This window comes from Osmerus mordax, chromosome 27 (assembly GCF_038355195.1).
Source record: "Osmerus mordax isolate fOsmMor3 chromosome 27, fOsmMor3.pri, whole genome shotgun sequence".
Classification (NCBI taxonomy): domain Eukaryota; kingdom Metazoa; phylum Chordata; class Actinopteri; order Osmeriformes; family Osmeridae; genus Osmerus; species Osmerus mordax.
In genome coordinates this window covers 207962-224040 of record NC_090076.1, presented here as the reverse complement: position 1 = coordinate 224040, position 16079 = coordinate 207962, and the positions used below count along the sequence as shown (strand labels likewise).

The window sequence follows — 16079 nt, the reverse complement described above, 5'->3', positions numbered from 1 at the left end:
GTCAGTAGGTGGTGTGGAAAGGTGAACCGTCCCTTGAAATGCTGTGCGATCATGGCGGCTGTTGTGGGCATTGGTGGTATAGTGGCAAGCATAGCTGCCTTCCAAGCAGTTGACCCGGGTTCGATTCCCGGCCAATGCAGAACCTTGAGAGAGATTCAAATCAACTTTATTTCGCCATGTATACAGATACTAGGAATTTGATTTGGTATTCTCCATGCAGGCTATAGCATCACAAATAGAACAACAAGACAAAAAAGAAAAACAATACACGGACAGATAGTACCAGTATGAGCAAAATAATAAATAAGAATGGAGGTAATGTTAAATAAAGTGCCGTAAAGTTCATGTGTAAGAGTTATTTAGGAGGGCTATTGTTAAATATGTTTTATCTTGTGACGTTCAACCGCTTCCAGGCATTAAGAATGTCACGTGAGCTCCTGGACGATCGATCAGCTTCGAGAAGAGCTCGGGGGGCGATGTCCTGACAACTGGGTAGCGTGGCCGAGCAGTCCAAGGCGCTGGATTAAGGCTCCAGTCTCTCCGGAGGCGTGGGTTCAAATCCCACCGTTGCCACTTTTGTAGGGTGCTAACGCCGTACCATTGCTTTGAAGTCAGTAAGTGGGTTTGAAAAAGTGAACTGTGGCTCGACATGTGCGATTGTATATGATTTTTTGGGACATCGTAGTTATAGTGGCAACTACAGTGGCAACTTTTTTCCTAGAAGTTGATTCAATCCCCAGCCAATACAGACCGTGGAGAGGCATCTCGTCTCTTGTGATGGTCGAACACATCACGATTAGGCCACGTTTTCCAAACTCCGCAGAAGTATAAACCAGGCTTAGGGCAATTTCTTACTAGTTGGACGTCAGTAGGTGGTGTGGAAAGGTGAACCGTCCCTTGAAATGCTGTGCGATCATGGCGGCTGTTGTGGGCATTGGTGGTATAGTGGCAAGCATAGCTGCCTTCCAAGCAGTTGACCCGGGTTCGATTCCCGGCCAAAGCAGAACCTTGAGAGAGATTCAAATCAACTTTATTTCGCCATGTATACAGATACTAGGAATTTGATTTGGTATTCTCCATGCAGGCTATAGCATAACAAATAGAACAACAAGACAAAAAAGAAAAACAATACACGGACAGATAGTACCAGTATGAGCAAAATAATAAATAAGAATGGAGGTAATGTTAAATAAAGTGCCGTAAAGTTCATGTGTAAGAGTTATTTAGGAGGGCTATTGTTAAATATGTTTTATCTTGTGACGTTCAACCGCTTCCAGGCATTAAGAATGTCACGTGAGCTCCTGGACGATCGATCAGCTTCGAGAAGAGCTCGGGGGGCAATGTCCTGACAACTGGGTAGCGTGGCCGAGCAGTCCAAGGCGCTGGATTAAGGCTCCAGTCTCTCCGGAGGCGTGGGTTCAAATCCCACCGTTGCCACTTTTGTAGGGTGCTAACGCCGTACCATTGCTTTGAAGTCAGTAAGTGGGTTTGAAAAAGTGAACTGTGGCTCGACATGTGCGATTGTATATGATTTTTTGGGACATCGTAGTTATAGTGGCATCTACAGTGGCAACTTTTTTCCTAGAAGTTGATTCAATCCCCAGCCAATACAGACCGTGGAGAGGCATCTCGTCTCTTGTGACGGTCGATAGCTTCACGATTAGGCCACGTGTTCCAAACTCCGCAGAAGTATAAACCAGGCTTAGGGCAATTTCTTACTAGTTGGACGTCAGTAGGTGGTGTGGAAAGGTGAACCGTCCCTCGAAATGCTGTGCGATCATGGAGGCAGTTGTGGGCATTGGTGGGATAGTGGCAATTATAGCTTCCTTCCAAGCCATTGACCCGGGTTCGATTCCCGGCCAATGCAGAACCTTGAGAGAGATGTGTTTTATCTTGTGACGTTCAACAGCTTCCAGGCATTAAGAAAGTCACGTGAGCTCCCGGACGATCGATCAGCTTCGAGAAGAGCTCGGGGGGCAACGACTTGACAACTGGGTAGCGTGGCCGAGCGGTCCAAGGCGCTGGATTAAGGCTCCAGTCTCTCCGGAGGCGTGGGTTCAAATCCCACCGCTGCCACTTTTGTAGGGTTCTAACGCCGTCCCATTGCTTTGAAGTCAGTAAGTGGGTTTCAAAAAGTGAACTGTGGCTCGACATGTGCGATTGTATATGATTTTTTGGGACATCGTAGTTATAGTGGCAACTACAGTGGCAACTTTTTTCCTTGAAGTTGATTCAATCCCCAGCCAATACAGACCGTGGAGAGGCATCTCGTCTCTTGTGATGGTCGAACACATCACAATTAGGCCACGTTTTCCAAACTCCGCAGAAGTATAAACCAGGCTTAGGGCAATTTCTTACTAGTTGGACGTCAGTAGGTGGTGTGGAAAGGTGAACCGTCCCTCGAAATGCTGTGCGATCATGGCGGCTGTTGTGGGCATTGGTGGTATAGTGGCAAGCATAGCTGCCTTTCAAGCAGTTGACCCGGGTTCGATTCCCGGCCAATGCAGAACCTTGAGAGAGATTCAAATCAACTTTATTTCGCCATGTATACAGATACTAGGAATTTGATTTGGTATTCTCCATGCAGGCTATAGCATCACAAATAGAACAACAAGACAAAAAAGAAAAACAATACACGGACAGATAGTACCAGTATGAGCAAAATAATAAATAAGAATGGAGGTAATGTTAAATAAAGTGCCGTAAAGTTCATGTGTAAGAGTTATTTAGGAGGGCTATTGTTAAATATGTTTTATCTTGTGACGTTCAACCGCTTCCAGGCATTAAGAATGTCACGTGAGCTCCTGGACGATCGATCAGCTTCGAGAAGAGCTCGGGGGGCAATGTCCTGACAACTGGGTAGCGTGGCCGAGCAGTCCAAGGCGCTGGATTAAGGCTCCAGTCTCTCCGGAGGCGTGGGTTCAAATCCCACCGTTGCCACTTTTGTAGGGTGCTAACGCCGTACCATTGCTTTGAAGTCAGTAAGTGGGTTTGAAAAAGTGAACTGTGGCTCGACATGTGCGATTGTATATGATTTTTTGGGACATCGTAGTTATAGTGGCAACTACAGTGGCAACTTTTTTCCTAGAAGTTGATTCAATCCCCAGCCAATACAGACCGTGGAGAGGCATCTCGTCTCTTGTGACGGTCGATAGCTTCACGATTAGGCCACGTGTTCCAAACTCCGCAGAAGTATAAACCAGGCTTAAGGCAATTTCTTACTAGTTGGACGTCAGTAGGTGGTGTGGAAAGGTGAACCGTCCCTCGAAATGCTGTGCGATCATGGAGGCAGTTGTGGGCATTGGTGGGATAGTGGCAATTATAGCTTCCTTCCAAGCCATTGACCCGGGTTCGATTCCCGGCCAATGCAGAACCTTGAGAGAGATGTGTTTTATCTTGTGACGTTCAACAGCTTCCAGGCATTAAGAAAGTCACGTGAGCTCCCGGACGATCGATCAGCTTCGAGAAGAGCTCGGGGGGCAACGACTTGACAACTGGGTAGCGTGGCCGAGCGGTCCAAGGCGCTGGATTAAGGCTCCAGTCTCTCCGGAGGCGTGGGTTCAAATCCCACCGCTGCCACTTTTGTAGGGTTCTAACGCCGTCCCATTGCTTTGAAGTCAGTAAGTGGGTTTCAAAAAGTGAACTGTGGCTCGACATGTGCGATTGTATATGATTTTTTGGGACATCGTAGTTATAGTGGCAACTACAGTGGCAACTTTTTTCCTTGAAGTTGATTCAATCCCCAGCCAATACAGACTGTGGAGAGGCATCTCGTCCATTGTGATGGTCGAACACATCACAATTAGGCCACGTGTTCCAAACTCCGCAGAAGTATAAACCAGGCTTAGGGCAATTTCTTACTAGTTGGACGTCAGTAGGTGGTGTGGAAAGGTGAACCGTCCCTCGAAATGCTGTGCGATCATGGCGGCTGTTGTGGGCATTGGTGGTATAGTGGCAAGCATAGCTGCCTTTCAAGCAGTTGACCCGGGTTCGATTCCCGGCCAATGCAGAACCTTGAGAGAGATTCAAATCAACTTTATTTCGCCATGTATACAGATACTAGGAATTTGATTTGGTATTCTCCATGCAGGCTATAGCATCACAAATAGAACAACAAGACAAAAAAGAAAAACAATACACGGACAGATAGTACCAGTATGAGCAAAATAATAAATAAGAATGGAGGTAATGTTAAATAAAGTGCCGTAAAGTTCATGTGTAAGAGTTATTTAGGAGGGCTATTGTTAAATATGTTTTATCTTGTGACGTTCAACCGCTTCCAGGCATTAAGAATGTCACGTGAGCTCCTGGACGATCGATCAGCTTCGAGAAGAGCTCGGGGGGCAATGTCCTGACAACTGGGTAGCGTGGCCGAGCAGTCCAAGGCGCTGGATTAAGGCTCCAGTCTCTCCGGAGGCGTGGGTTCAAATCCCACCGTTGCCACTTTTGTAGGGTGCTAACGCCGTACCATTGCTTTGAAGTCAGTAAGTGGGTTTGAAAAAGTGAACTGTGGCTCGACATGTGCGATTGTATATGATTTTTTGGGACATCGTAGTTATAGTGGCAACTACAGTGGCAACTTTTTTCCTAGAAGTTGATTCAATCCCCAGCCAATACAGACCGTGGAGAGGCATCTCGTCTCTTGTGACGGTCGATAGCTTCACGATTAGGCCACGTGTTCCAAACTCCGCAGAAGTATAAACCAGGCTTAAGGCAATTTCTTACTAGTTGGACGTCAGTAGGTGGTGTGGAAAGGTGAACCGTCCCTCGAAATGCTGTGCGATCATGGAGGCAGTTGTGGGCATTGGTGGGATAGTGGCAATTATAGCTTCCTTCCAAGCCATTGACCCGGGTTCGATTCCCGGCCAATGCAGAACCTTGAGAGAGATGTGTTTTATCTTGTGACGTTCAACAGCTTCCAGGCATTAAGAAAGTCACGTGAGCTCCCGGACGATCGATCAGCTTCGAGAAGAGCTCGGGGGGCAACGACTTGACAACTGGGTAGCGTGGCCGAGCGGTCCAAGGCGCTGGATTAAGGCTCCAGTCTCTCCGGAGGCGTGGGTTCAAATCCCACCGCTGCCACTTTTGTAGGGTTCTAACGCCGTCCCATTGCTTTGAAGTCAGTAAGTGGGTTTCAAAAAGTGAACTGTGGCTCGACATGTGCGATTGTATATGATTTTTTGGGACATCGTAGTTATAGTGGCAACTACAGTGGCAACTTTTTTCCTTGAAGTTGATTCAATCCCCAGCCAATACAGACCGTGGAGAGGCATCTCGTCTCTTGTGACGGTCGATAGCTTCACGATTAGGCCACGTGTTCCAAACTCCGCAGAAGTATAAACCAGGCTTAGGGCAATTTCTTACTAGTTGGACCTCAGTAGGTGGTGTGGAAAGGTGAACCGTCCCTCGAAATGCTGTGCGATCATGGCGGCTGTTGTGGGCATTGGTGGTATAGTGGCAAGCATAGAAGCCTTCCAAGCAGTTGACCTGGGTTCGATTCCCGGCCAATGCAGAACCTTGAGAGAGATTCAAATCAACTTTATTTCGCCATGTATACAGATACTAGGAATTTGATTTGGTATTCTCCATGCAGGCTATAGCATCACAAATAGAACAACAAGACAAAAAAGAAAAACAATACACGGACAGATAGTACCAGTATGAGCAAAATAATAAATAAGAATGGAGGTAATGTTAAATAAAGTGCCGTAAAGTTCATGTGTAAGAGTTATTTAGGAGGGCTATTGTTAAATATGTTTTATCTTGTGACGTTCAACCGCTTCCAGGCATTAAGAATGTCACGTGAGCTCCTGGACGATCGATCAGCTTCGAGAAGAGCTCGGGGGGCAATGTCCTGACAACTGGGTAGCGTGGCCGAGAGGTCCAAGGCGCTGGATTAAGGCTCCAGTCTCTCCGGAGGCGTGGGTTCAAATCCCACCGCTGCCACTTTTGTAGGGTTCTAACGCCGTCCCATTGCTTTGAAGTCAGTAAGTGGGTTTCAAAAAGTGAACTGTGGCTCGACATGTGCGATTGTATATGATTTTTTGGGACATCGTAGTTATAGTGGCAACTACAGTGGCAACTTTTTTCCTTGAAGTTGATTCAATCCCCAGCCAATACAGACCGTGGAGAGGCATCTCGTCTCTTGTGATGGTCGAACACATCACAATTAGGCCACGTTTTCCAAACTCCGCAGAAGTATAAACCAGGCTTAGGGCAATTTCTTACTAGTTGGACGTCAGTAGGTGGTGTGGAAAGGTGAACCGTCCCTCGAAATGCTGTGCGATCATGGCGGCTGTTGTGGGCATTGGTGGTATAGTGGCAAGCATAGCTGCCTTCCAAGCAGTTGACCCGGGTTCGATTCCCGGCCAATGCAGAACCTTGAGAGAGATTCAAATCAACTTTATTTCGCCATGTATACAGATACTAGGAATTTGATTTGGTATTCTTCATGCAGGCTATAGCATCACAAATAGAACAAGACAAAAAAGAAAAACAATACAAGGACAGATAGTACCAGTATGAGCAAAATAATAAATAAGAATGGAGGTAATGTTAAATAAAGTGCCGTAAAGTTCATGTGTAAGAGTTATTTAGGAGGGCTATTGTTAAATATGTTTTATCTTGTGACGTTCAACCGCTTCCAGGCATTAAGAATGTCACGTGAGCTCCTGGACGATCGATCAGCTTTGAGAAGAGCTCGGGGGGCAACGACTTGACAACTGGATAGCGTGGCCGAGCGGTCCAAGGCGCTGGATTAAGGCTCCAGTCTCTACGGAGGCGTGGGTTCAAATCCCACAGCTGCCACTTTTGTAGGGTGCTAACGCCGTCCCATTGCTTTGAAGTCAGTAAGTGGGTTTCAAAAAGTGAACTGTGGCTCGACATGTGCGATTGTATATGATTTTTTGGGACATCGTAGTTATAGTGGCAACTACAGTGGCAACTTTTTTCCTTGAAGTTGATTCAATCCCCAGCCAATACAGACTGTGGAGAGGCATCTCGTCCATTGTGATGGTCGAACACATCACAATTAGGCCACGTGTTCCAAACTCCGCAGAAGTATAAACCAGGCTTAGGGCAATTTCTTACTAGTTGGACGTCAGTAGGTGGTGTGGAAAGGTGAACCGTCCCTCGAAATGCTGTGCGATCATGGCGGCTGTTGTGGGCATTGGTGGTATAGTGGCAAGCATAGCTGCCTTCCAAGCAGTTGACCCGGGTTCGATTCCCGGCCAATGCAGAATCTTGAGAGAGATTCAAATCAACTTTATTTCGCAATGTATACAGATACTAGGAATTTGATTTGGTATTCTCCATGCAGGCTATAGCATCACAAATAGAACAACGAGACAAAAAAGAAAAACAATACAAGGACAGATAGTACCAGTATGAGCAAAATAATAAATAGGAATGGAGGTAATGTTAAATAAAGTGCCGTAAAGTTCATGTGTAAGAGTTATTTAGGAGGGCTATTGTTACATATGTTTCATCTTGTGACGTTCAAACGCTTCCAGGCATTAACCCTGACGCTCTCCTCATTGTCTATGCAGCCTGAACTTATCCTTCGCGCTGTCTCCGGGTCATTGTGACCCACAACGTTGTATATTACGCCACCTTCGCGCTGTCTCGGGGGTCGTTGTGACCCGCAGCGTTGTATATTACGCCACCTTCGCGCTGTATCGGGGGTCGTTGTGGGTCACAAGGAACAGGAGACAGTGCGGGGTCTCGTAATAGACAACACAGACGTTGCCGTGTCTAACAAAAAGGCAGAGACAGCGCAATAACCCTTACGCTCTCCTCATTGTCTATGCAACCTGAACTTATCCTTATCCGTCGTTGTGACCCACAGCGTGGGAATGAAAGGCAATAAACAAGTATCTCCCTGGTGGTCTAGTGGCAAGACTGTGGGGCTTTCAGCTCCGTGGCAGAGGTTCACTTCACGGTCAGGGCAAATATGATTTAATTTTTATTTCGACGGATAATGTTTCACTTGACTATTTTTGTATTACGAAAGGTTGTCAGCACGAGGGTGGCGTAACAGACTAGGTATGGTGAGTCACAGCGCAGACTAGGATACAGCGCGAGAGTGTACTAATAGGCTAGGCAGACAAGGCTAGAAATAAAAGGTTTGACTTTATTTATTTTTTATTATGAAAAAGTTGTCACAACGTCAGTTTGCTTCATCACGACATATACATCGTGGTGCATGTGTTGGTAGTAGCGTTAGCAGCGCTGTGGCTTGAGCAAAGCCCTCTTCTGCACTCGACTGAGTTGTTCAGTCTTCTGCACACCCGCAGGTCGGGTCCGACCACGGTTACCATTTGTCTCCCTTCGTTCCGACCTTATCAATTTAATGTAGGTCAATGTGGCCAATCTGATTCCGAGGGCCGCAGCCGCACGGCCGCTTGGCAGACGGGTCCGACCACGGTGTTCTCTGAAGCCAGACGTCACGTGGCCCGTCTGCTTGCCGAGGCCGTCCAACCTGCAATCTGGCAGAAGGGTCCAACGGCGGTTTTGTCTGGTTCTCTGGTTGGACCAAAAAGAAAGAAAGAAATAAAGTGGTGAGAGAGGTCCGGCCGCGGTTTTCTCTGTTTCTCTGGTTGGACCCAAAAATAAAATAAAAACAAAGTGGTGAGAGAGTTCCGGCCGCGGTTTTCTCTGTTTCTCTGGTTGGAACCAAAAAATAAATAAAAACAAAGTGGTGAGAGAGGTCCGGCCGCGGTTTCTCTGACGCCAGACGTCACGTGGCCCGTCTGCTTGCCGAGGCCGTCCGACCTGCACGGCAACTTGGCAGAAGGGTCCGACCACGGTGTTCTCTGACGCAAGGACAATTGTCCCGCCGAGAGGGATCGCCAATCGTCGAATCGTAAAAGGCGGCGCGCGCGCGCGGTTGGACAAAAAAATTAATATAAATAAAAAGATAAAAAATAATATAAAATAAAATAAATAAAGTGGACGAGATGAGGTCGGAGAGAGGCGTCGATTTCATCTGTCTCCCTTTGTTCCGACCTTATCAAATTAATCTAGGTCAATGTGGCCAATCTGATTCCGAGGGCCGCAGCCGCACGGCAGCTTGGCACACGGGTCCGACCGCGGTTACCATTTGTCTCCCGCCGTTCCGACCTTATCAATTTAATGTAGGTCAATGTGGCCAATCTGATTCCGAGGGGCCGCAGCCGCACAGCCGCTTGGCAGACGGGTCCGACCACGGTGTTCTCTGAAGCCAGACGTCACTTGGCCCATCTGCTTGCCGAGGCCGTCCAACCTGCAATCTGGCAGAAGGGTCCGACAGCGGTTTTGTCTGGTTCTCTGGGGGGTATTCGTCGTAGCTCGCTAAACTGCTTAGCGAGCTAATTTTCAGGCTAAGATAAAAAACGCCCCTCTTTTTGGTTCGTGGAAGCAACTTTCGATAAATCACCATAGTAATATATCAATTAGCACTAACCTGCTCCAGAGCAGGCTAACGTAAGTGTAGCTGGATAAGCTTGCCACACCCCCAGAAAATAACATGGCAGCTCCCTTTTTGAGAGACCCAGTTGACCAAGGAGCTATAATTTAGTTCAATTATCTTTCCATACTGATAGAGTTCTTCGCGATTGCCAAGATCCTTTATTTCACACGGATGAGTTCTTGTTTGAGCGATATCGATTCAGCCGACATGGACTCATTTATTTGCAAGACCTTCTCGGGCCGTACATTGCAAATATCACACGCCGCAGCAAGCTTTATGCTTTATTATGAGCTTATGCTGCTGTATGTGAATATGTAACGCTATGTTTTACGAAATGTCTTGTCTTATCTGTTGTACCTGTGCTTTTTATATGTTTCACTGTGGGAGAGTGGGAAACGTCATATCGATTCCTTTTTATGTCCTGACGTGAAGAAATTGACAATAAAGCTACTTGAAACTTTAACTGTGCTTCAGACTGCATAGCCTTGAGGTTTTTTGCGTCAGGTAGGCTATAGGCTACATTTTTATACAGTATAGGCGATGCAGAAAACATTGGCAAAGCCGCAGCATGCGTTGCTGTAAGAAAAGTGTACTTGGCGCTTAACCAGCTAATGAATCAATTCATCATATTCCCTGGCCATGTCCCAGTCAATGACATCAAAGAGGGATTTACACATATGCCTACATGCATATACACATATATAGTACATGATATAAGCGCAGTAGCTTACATATATCCTCATAATTGAATTCGTATCAATTAGATACTCTTTGGCCTTGTTTTTATTTAGCCTACTTATTCTGAAAGAGTTGAGATCATTATTTTCGCTAGCAAGATCTCATTCGATTAATAATTTCCATTAAGCCTATACCAGCAGGCACAATTAAAGAAATGTGATCTGATTGATTGGGGTAATGAGGCACTGAAGATGAGCCTATACATTTCCCCAAAACTTTCGCATTTAGCTTATCGGCAATTGTTTCCCAAGCTGCTTGTTTTGCTCTGGCAGCGGTGGCGGTGTTTGACTTAGCCATGATTATATGCTTATTGTCTAGAGAGTCATTATAATAGTTTGCTCGGATGGCGAGAATAGCCGATCACCGCTCTCTCTTTTGTCTTTTCCGCCATCATACCGTTAGAAAATCACGGTTTTGGTGATCGACCTTTCCTGCCTTATGAAGCAGGACGTGCAAGTGCAATTTCCCTGATAAGTTTAGCCTGATTGAAATTAACCACATGATTTGGATGCGGATCAGCCGTTGACGAACCGATATTTGCTGTTCTCACTCATCTCGCTAATGTTAACAGGCTAAAGGGACAATTGATTAACTTAGCTTCAACCCTTACGACGAACGGGGCCCAGGTTGGACAAAAAAAATAAAAATAAAGTGGTGAGAGACGTCCGGCCGCGGTTTTCTCTGTTTCTCTGGTTGGACCCAAAAAATAAATAAAAACAAAGTGGTGAGAGAGGTCCGGCCGCGGTTTTCTCTGTTTCTCTGGTTGGACCCAAAAAATAAATAAAAACAAAGTGGTGAGAGAGGTCCGGCCGCGGTTTTCTCTGTTTCTCAGGGCCCCGTTCGTCGTAAGGGTTGAAGCTAAGTTAATCAATTGTCCTTTTAGTCCGTTAACATTAGCGAGATGAGTGAGAACAGCAAATATCGGTTCGTCAACGGCTGATCCGCATCCAAATCATGTGGTTAATTTCAATCAGGCTAAACTTATCAGGGAAATTGCACGTGCACGTCCTACTTCAAAAGGCAGGAAAGGTCGATCACCAAAACCGTGATTTTCTAACGGTATGATGGCGGAAAAAACGAAAGAGAGAGCGGTGATCGGCTATTCTCGCCATCCGAGCAAACTATTATAATGAGTCTCTAGACAATAAGCATATAATCATGGCTAAGTCAAACACCGCCACCGCTGCCAGAGCAAACAAGCAGCTTGGGAAACAATTGCCGATAAGCTAAATGCGAAAGTTTTGGGGAAATGTATAGGCTCATCTTAAGTGCCTCATTAACCCAATCAATCAGATCACATTTCTTTAATTGTGCCTGCTGGTATAGGCTTAATGGAAATTAATAATCGAATGAGATCTTGCTAGCGAAAATAATGATCTCAACTCTTTCAGAATAAGTAGGCTAAATAAAAACAAGGCGAAAGAGTATCTAATTGATACGAATTCATAGACAATTATGAGGATATATGTAGGCTACTGCGCTTATATCATGTACTATATATGTGTATATGCATGTAGGCATATGTGTAAATCCCTCTTTGATGTCATTGACTGGGACATGGCCAGGGAATATGATGAATTGATTCATCAGCTGGTTAAGCGCCAAGTACACTTTTCTTACAGCAACGCATGCTGCGGCTTTGCCAATGTTTTCTGCATCGCCTATACTGTATACAAATGTAGCCTATAGCCTACCTGACGCAAAAAACCTCAAGGCTATGCAGTCTGAAGCACAGTTAAAGTTTCAAGTAGCTTTATTGTCAATTCTTCACATGTCAAGACATAAAAAGGAATCGATATGACGTTTCCCACTCTCCCACAGTGAAACATATAAAAAGCACAGGCACAACAGATAAGACAAGACATTTCGTAAAACATAGCGTTACATATTCACATACAGCAGCATAAGCTCATAATAAAGCATAAAGCTTGCTGCGGCGTGTGATATTTGCAATGTACGGCCCGAGAAGGTCTTGCAAATAAATGAGTCCATGTCGGCTGAATCGATATCGCTCAAACAAGAACTCATCCGTGTGAAATAAAGGATCTTGGCAATCTCGAAGAACTCTATTGGTATGGAAAACTAATCGAACTAAATTATAGCTCCTTGGTCAACTGGGTCTCTCAAAAAGGGAGCTGCCATGTTATTTTCTGGGGGTGTGGCAAGCTTATCCAGCTACACTTACGTTAGCCTGCTCTGGAGCAGGTTAGTGCTAATTGATATGTTACTATGGTGATTTATCGAAAGTTGCTTCCACGAACCAAAAAGAGGGGCGTTTTTTATCTTAGCCTGAAAATTAGCTCGCTAAACCGCTTAGCGAGCTACGACGAATACCCCCCTGGTTGGACCCAAAAAATAAATAAAAACAAAGTGGTGAGAGAGGTCCGGCCGTGGTTTCTCTGACGCCAGACGTCACGTGGCCCGTCTGCTTGCCGAGGCCGTCCGACCTGCATGGCAACTTGGCAGAAGGGTCCGACCGCGGTGTTCTCTGACGCAAGGACAATTCTCCCGCCGAGAGGGATCGCCAATCGTCGAATCGTAAAAGGCGGCTGATTCCGAGGGCCGCAGCCGCACGGCCGCTTGGCAGACGGGTCCGATAGCGGTTTCTCTGACGCCAGACGTCACACTCATTCTACCGCCGAGAGGGGTCGCTGATTGTCGAATCGTAAAGGCGTCATTAGACTCAGGGGAGAGGTTGGAGGCGTGGATCAAACCTCGTCAAGTTGAAAGAGCACAATGACGCCTACCTAATTCGACCGCCGTAATTGACAACGCAGACACTGCGGTGGGTAACAACGACCCGCGGACAGCTCCACCTAGTGTTAACTAGTGATATAACCTGATATATAAACTTCTGGGGCAGGCGGCGGGTTCACAATTGACAACGCAGACACTGCGCTGGGTCACAATGACCCGGAGACAGCTCCACCTAGTGTTAACTAGTGATATAACGTGATATACACACTTTGACAACGCAGACACTGCGGTGGGTCACAATGACCTGAGGGCAGCGCGAGTGTTCGTCCTAGTTTTAACTGTTGATATTATGTGATATACCCCTCCCCTACGTATCTACGTTTTTGTATTAGGAAGAGTCGCACCGACACGGCGTGGCAGGGTTAATGCAAAAATAATAATTATTGGGTGTGCTTTGCCTTCGGCAAGGGCACAACTTTTGTTCTCTCACATATATATTATTATTATTATTATTATTTTTATTCTTTTTGCCCCCCTAAAACTCAGTAAATATTTGGCCTACATAGACAACGTAGGTGTCAAAAGTTTCGTCTTGGTAGTGATTGAGTTGCTTCTATTGGAATTTACGTTCCGTTGCATGGTTTGGGCTTCAGTTAAGTTTTTGTGGCGAAAAGTGAAGCTAACGGTGGCTAATTTGCTAGCCACAGTCACTGACGTTACTAACGTCACTACGTCACTAACGTCACGAAAACACGCGTGACTACCTTTGGCAGAACATTCGTTTCGCATCTGTTAACTTGGGGGATAGCTAGGCTAACTATAGCTTTACTGCAAGGCAGCTGCAGAAACGCCACAAGCAAAGAGGCCAGGGTGATAAATATTTACTCATTTTACTTTGTGATATGACACACAATTGTGATGTGTAATGTACAATATAAGCTGATATTATTAAGGAAGTACATCTACTTTCGGAAACAGTAGTCTACTATTTCACTGACATATTAGCATCATGACATTAGCCTGTGTTGCCCGGGCAACACATACTACAGTGGTCTATGAGATGTATCTGTTTTCAATCGTTAAAATAAACATTCCTCACATATACATTTTCGTTGTAGGATTTATTCTGACATTAGTAAACGATTTGTTGGTGAAATTACCATTACCTGTGGTTTCAAACCAGTGTAGCTCACTGCAACGCTGTAGCTTACGCGAGACACACTACAAAAACATCTAGCTACAGTACACAGCTGTTTAGGAAGTCAAACGGCGACAGAAAATGTTCGCCACTCCCCTTACTTAAATCAAAAGTCTATCTAACTACTAACCTGAACTTCATTGCCACAGCCTAAACGTTGTCAATCTGTTCATGAAAATAATTCATTTCAGCCTAAACCGTACAACGGAACGTTAAATCCAATTCAACCAACGCAATCGCTACCAAGACGAACACAGCAGTACTCTACTACTGTACCATAGTAGTACAATTTACCGGGGCAGCTTCTCCACACACGGCTATATCGCATTTTGCGTTGTTACTGACAATGATCGCTACCAGTGAGCTTTTTATGAATGAAGGCAAATGCAAAAAGGCAAATGGCTGGTAGAACATAACATTTCATAATAATTTCAGTAAATCAAGCAGCGCTGCAAGACCCAGTGAAATTTTGTATATCCTACAGCTAGCATTGGCGTACTCAACTTCGGTAGGCCATCCTCAGTATTTGCAAGCTAGCTAAACTTAGGCTATACTATATCTAAAATAATTTTGTAGACATAACAATGGATTTCGTTACTAAATGTTGGTGTTAACTTTTTATTTTTTTCTAAAATGGTCCTAATCTCTATGACAAGTGTTTCCCTTCTCGTGATATCTTCAGGCATTTAGCCTACTCATTCATTCATTAATAAAGAACCCCCTTTGAAGATTATTCTAACAACGACGTTACCGGCAGTAGCTATCTCAGATGGAATCGCAATTCAAACAGTAGCCTACTATCTGGTACTGTAACTGTAATATGCCCCCAATAACGTAAATAAGCTTGACATTAAATTAGCTGCATGGTCTGTAGATATCTTGGGAGGAAGCCACTTTTTGTGTGTTTTGCTAATGCAGAATTCGGTCAAATGAAATCGATAGACGTAATGAGGGGCACATAACGTGAAGTAACATTGGATTTTATTTTGTTTGAGTTTTAATAACTTGGGGCAAGTAGCCTAAATTTCTCTTCCAGACTTGCCCTACAAAAAAAATCCATTCGTCTAAGCCTTAATGTCGAGCCCTGTAGCTACATGGCTAGACTGTTGATACAGATCAGAATCCATCATATCATGGACACCCACAATCAGCGAATCTCACAGCCAAATCAATTATATATGAAGGCCTTTATATATGCCTACAAACTTCTGCCCGGAGTCTAGCTGGCTACTTGTTACTAAGTAACAACTTTGTTGCACGAGCATTCTTTCTTAGCTACAAACTTCTGTCCGGCGTCTAGCTGGCTAATTGTTACTCAGTAACAACTTTGTTGCAGGAGCATTCTTTGTACATTGCGAGCTAACAGTGTCCGGTAGGCTACTTCGCTATAAATGATGTTGTCGCTATAAATAATGATGTTAAACCGAGACCACTCAGCCCTAAAAGAAAATGTAAGGTAAAAGAAACAAAAGAAAGGTTTGATGTTAGGCTACTTTGAAAATGATAAATAAAATAGGCTAATGTAATAATAAAACTGCTAAATCATTCTCTAACTATAGGCTCCTCTATATCTTGCATATTGAAACATAACGTTTTTTAAGTAGCCTAATCAAAAAGCCTGTGCTTGCCCTCATTACTCAAGTGATGCCGATCAGGGCTGTAAAATTACAAAATAGGACGCTAGTGTCTCAGAAATAATATAGAGCTATTTGTCTAAAAGGCCGACCAATCAGAATATTTAGAATAAAAACAACACAGAAACAGGCGGCAAATAAACGGGCAGATGTTAGCCTTGCATTGTTTGAAAAAGAAGAAGCGGGAAGCCCTAGTATATAAGAGGCAGATGTTGAATGTTGGATCATATCACACCATGGAAAACCAAAGTCGTCCCCACGTCTGGATCGTTGGCAGCTCGTTGGTCTACTGGCTTGCGCGGCACGCGGAGGAGGTCGGACTGTACCCCGACCTTGCACTGGAGTGCCATATTGAATGGGTAGG

The 16079-nt window shown here is 45.0% G+C and overlaps 15 non-coding genes across 15 annotated transcripts; all 15 read left to right on the top strand.

Annotated features, from left to right (window-relative positions):
• Positions 1-67: 67 nt before the first annotated feature.
• On the top strand, positions 68-139 carry trnag-ucc (transfer RNA glycine (anticodon UCC)). Its single transcript has one exon. It is a non-coding gene; the product is annotated as a tRNA-Gly (tRNA).
• Positions 140-491: 352 nt separating this feature from the next.
• On the top strand, positions 492-573 carry trnal-aag (transfer RNA leucine (anticodon AAG)). The gene has a single exon. It is a non-coding gene; the product is annotated as a tRNA-Leu (tRNA).
• Positions 574-931: 358 nt separating this feature from the next.
• On the top strand, positions 932-1003 carry trnag-ucc (transfer RNA glycine (anticodon UCC)). Its single transcript has one exon. It is a non-coding gene; the product is annotated as a tRNA-Gly (tRNA).
• Positions 1004-1355: 352 nt separating this feature from the next.
• Positions 1356-1437, top strand: trnal-aag (transfer RNA leucine (anticodon AAG)). Its single transcript has one exon. It is a non-coding gene; the product is annotated as a tRNA-Leu (tRNA).
• Positions 1438-1994: 557 nt separating this feature from the next.
• trnal-aag (transfer RNA leucine (anticodon AAG)) lies at positions 1995-2076 on the top strand. Its single transcript has one exon. It is a non-coding gene; the product is annotated as a tRNA-Leu (tRNA).
• A 358-nt stretch (positions 2077-2434) lies between these two features.
• Positions 2435-2506, top strand: trnae-uuc (transfer RNA glutamic acid (anticodon UUC)). The gene has a single exon. It is a non-coding gene; the product is annotated as a tRNA-Glu (tRNA).
• A 352-nt stretch (positions 2507-2858) lies between these two features.
• On the top strand, positions 2859-2940 carry trnal-aag (transfer RNA leucine (anticodon AAG)). The gene has a single exon. It is a non-coding gene; the product is annotated as a tRNA-Leu (tRNA).
• Positions 2941-3497: 557 nt separating this feature from the next.
• On the top strand, positions 3498-3579 carry trnal-aag (transfer RNA leucine (anticodon AAG)). The gene has a single exon. It is a non-coding gene; the product is annotated as a tRNA-Leu (tRNA).
• A 358-nt stretch (positions 3580-3937) lies between these two features.
• On the top strand, positions 3938-4009 carry trnae-uuc (transfer RNA glutamic acid (anticodon UUC)). The gene has a single exon. It is a non-coding gene; the product is annotated as a tRNA-Glu (tRNA).
• Positions 4010-4361: 352 nt separating this feature from the next.
• trnal-aag (transfer RNA leucine (anticodon AAG)) lies at positions 4362-4443 on the top strand. The gene has a single exon. It is a non-coding gene; the product is annotated as a tRNA-Leu (tRNA).
• A 557-nt stretch (positions 4444-5000) lies between these two features.
• On the top strand, positions 5001-5082 carry trnal-aag (transfer RNA leucine (anticodon AAG)). Its single transcript has one exon. It is a non-coding gene; the product is annotated as a tRNA-Leu (tRNA).
• Positions 5083-5864: 782 nt separating this feature from the next.
• trnal-aag (transfer RNA leucine (anticodon AAG)) lies at positions 5865-5946 on the top strand. Its single transcript has one exon. It is a non-coding gene; the product is annotated as a tRNA-Leu (tRNA).
• Positions 5947-6304: 358 nt separating this feature from the next.
• On the top strand, positions 6305-6376 carry trnag-ucc (transfer RNA glycine (anticodon UCC)). Its single transcript has one exon. It is a non-coding gene; the product is annotated as a tRNA-Gly (tRNA).
• Positions 6377-6724: 348 nt separating this feature from the next.
• trnal-aag (transfer RNA leucine (anticodon AAG)) lies at positions 6725-6807 on the top strand. The gene has a single exon. It is a non-coding gene; the product is annotated as a tRNA-Leu (tRNA).
• Positions 6808-7165: 358 nt separating this feature from the next.
• Positions 7166-7237, top strand: trnag-ucc (transfer RNA glycine (anticodon UCC)). The gene has a single exon. It is a non-coding gene; the product is annotated as a tRNA-Gly (tRNA).
• The last annotated feature ends 8842 nt before the right edge of the window (positions 7238-16079 follow it).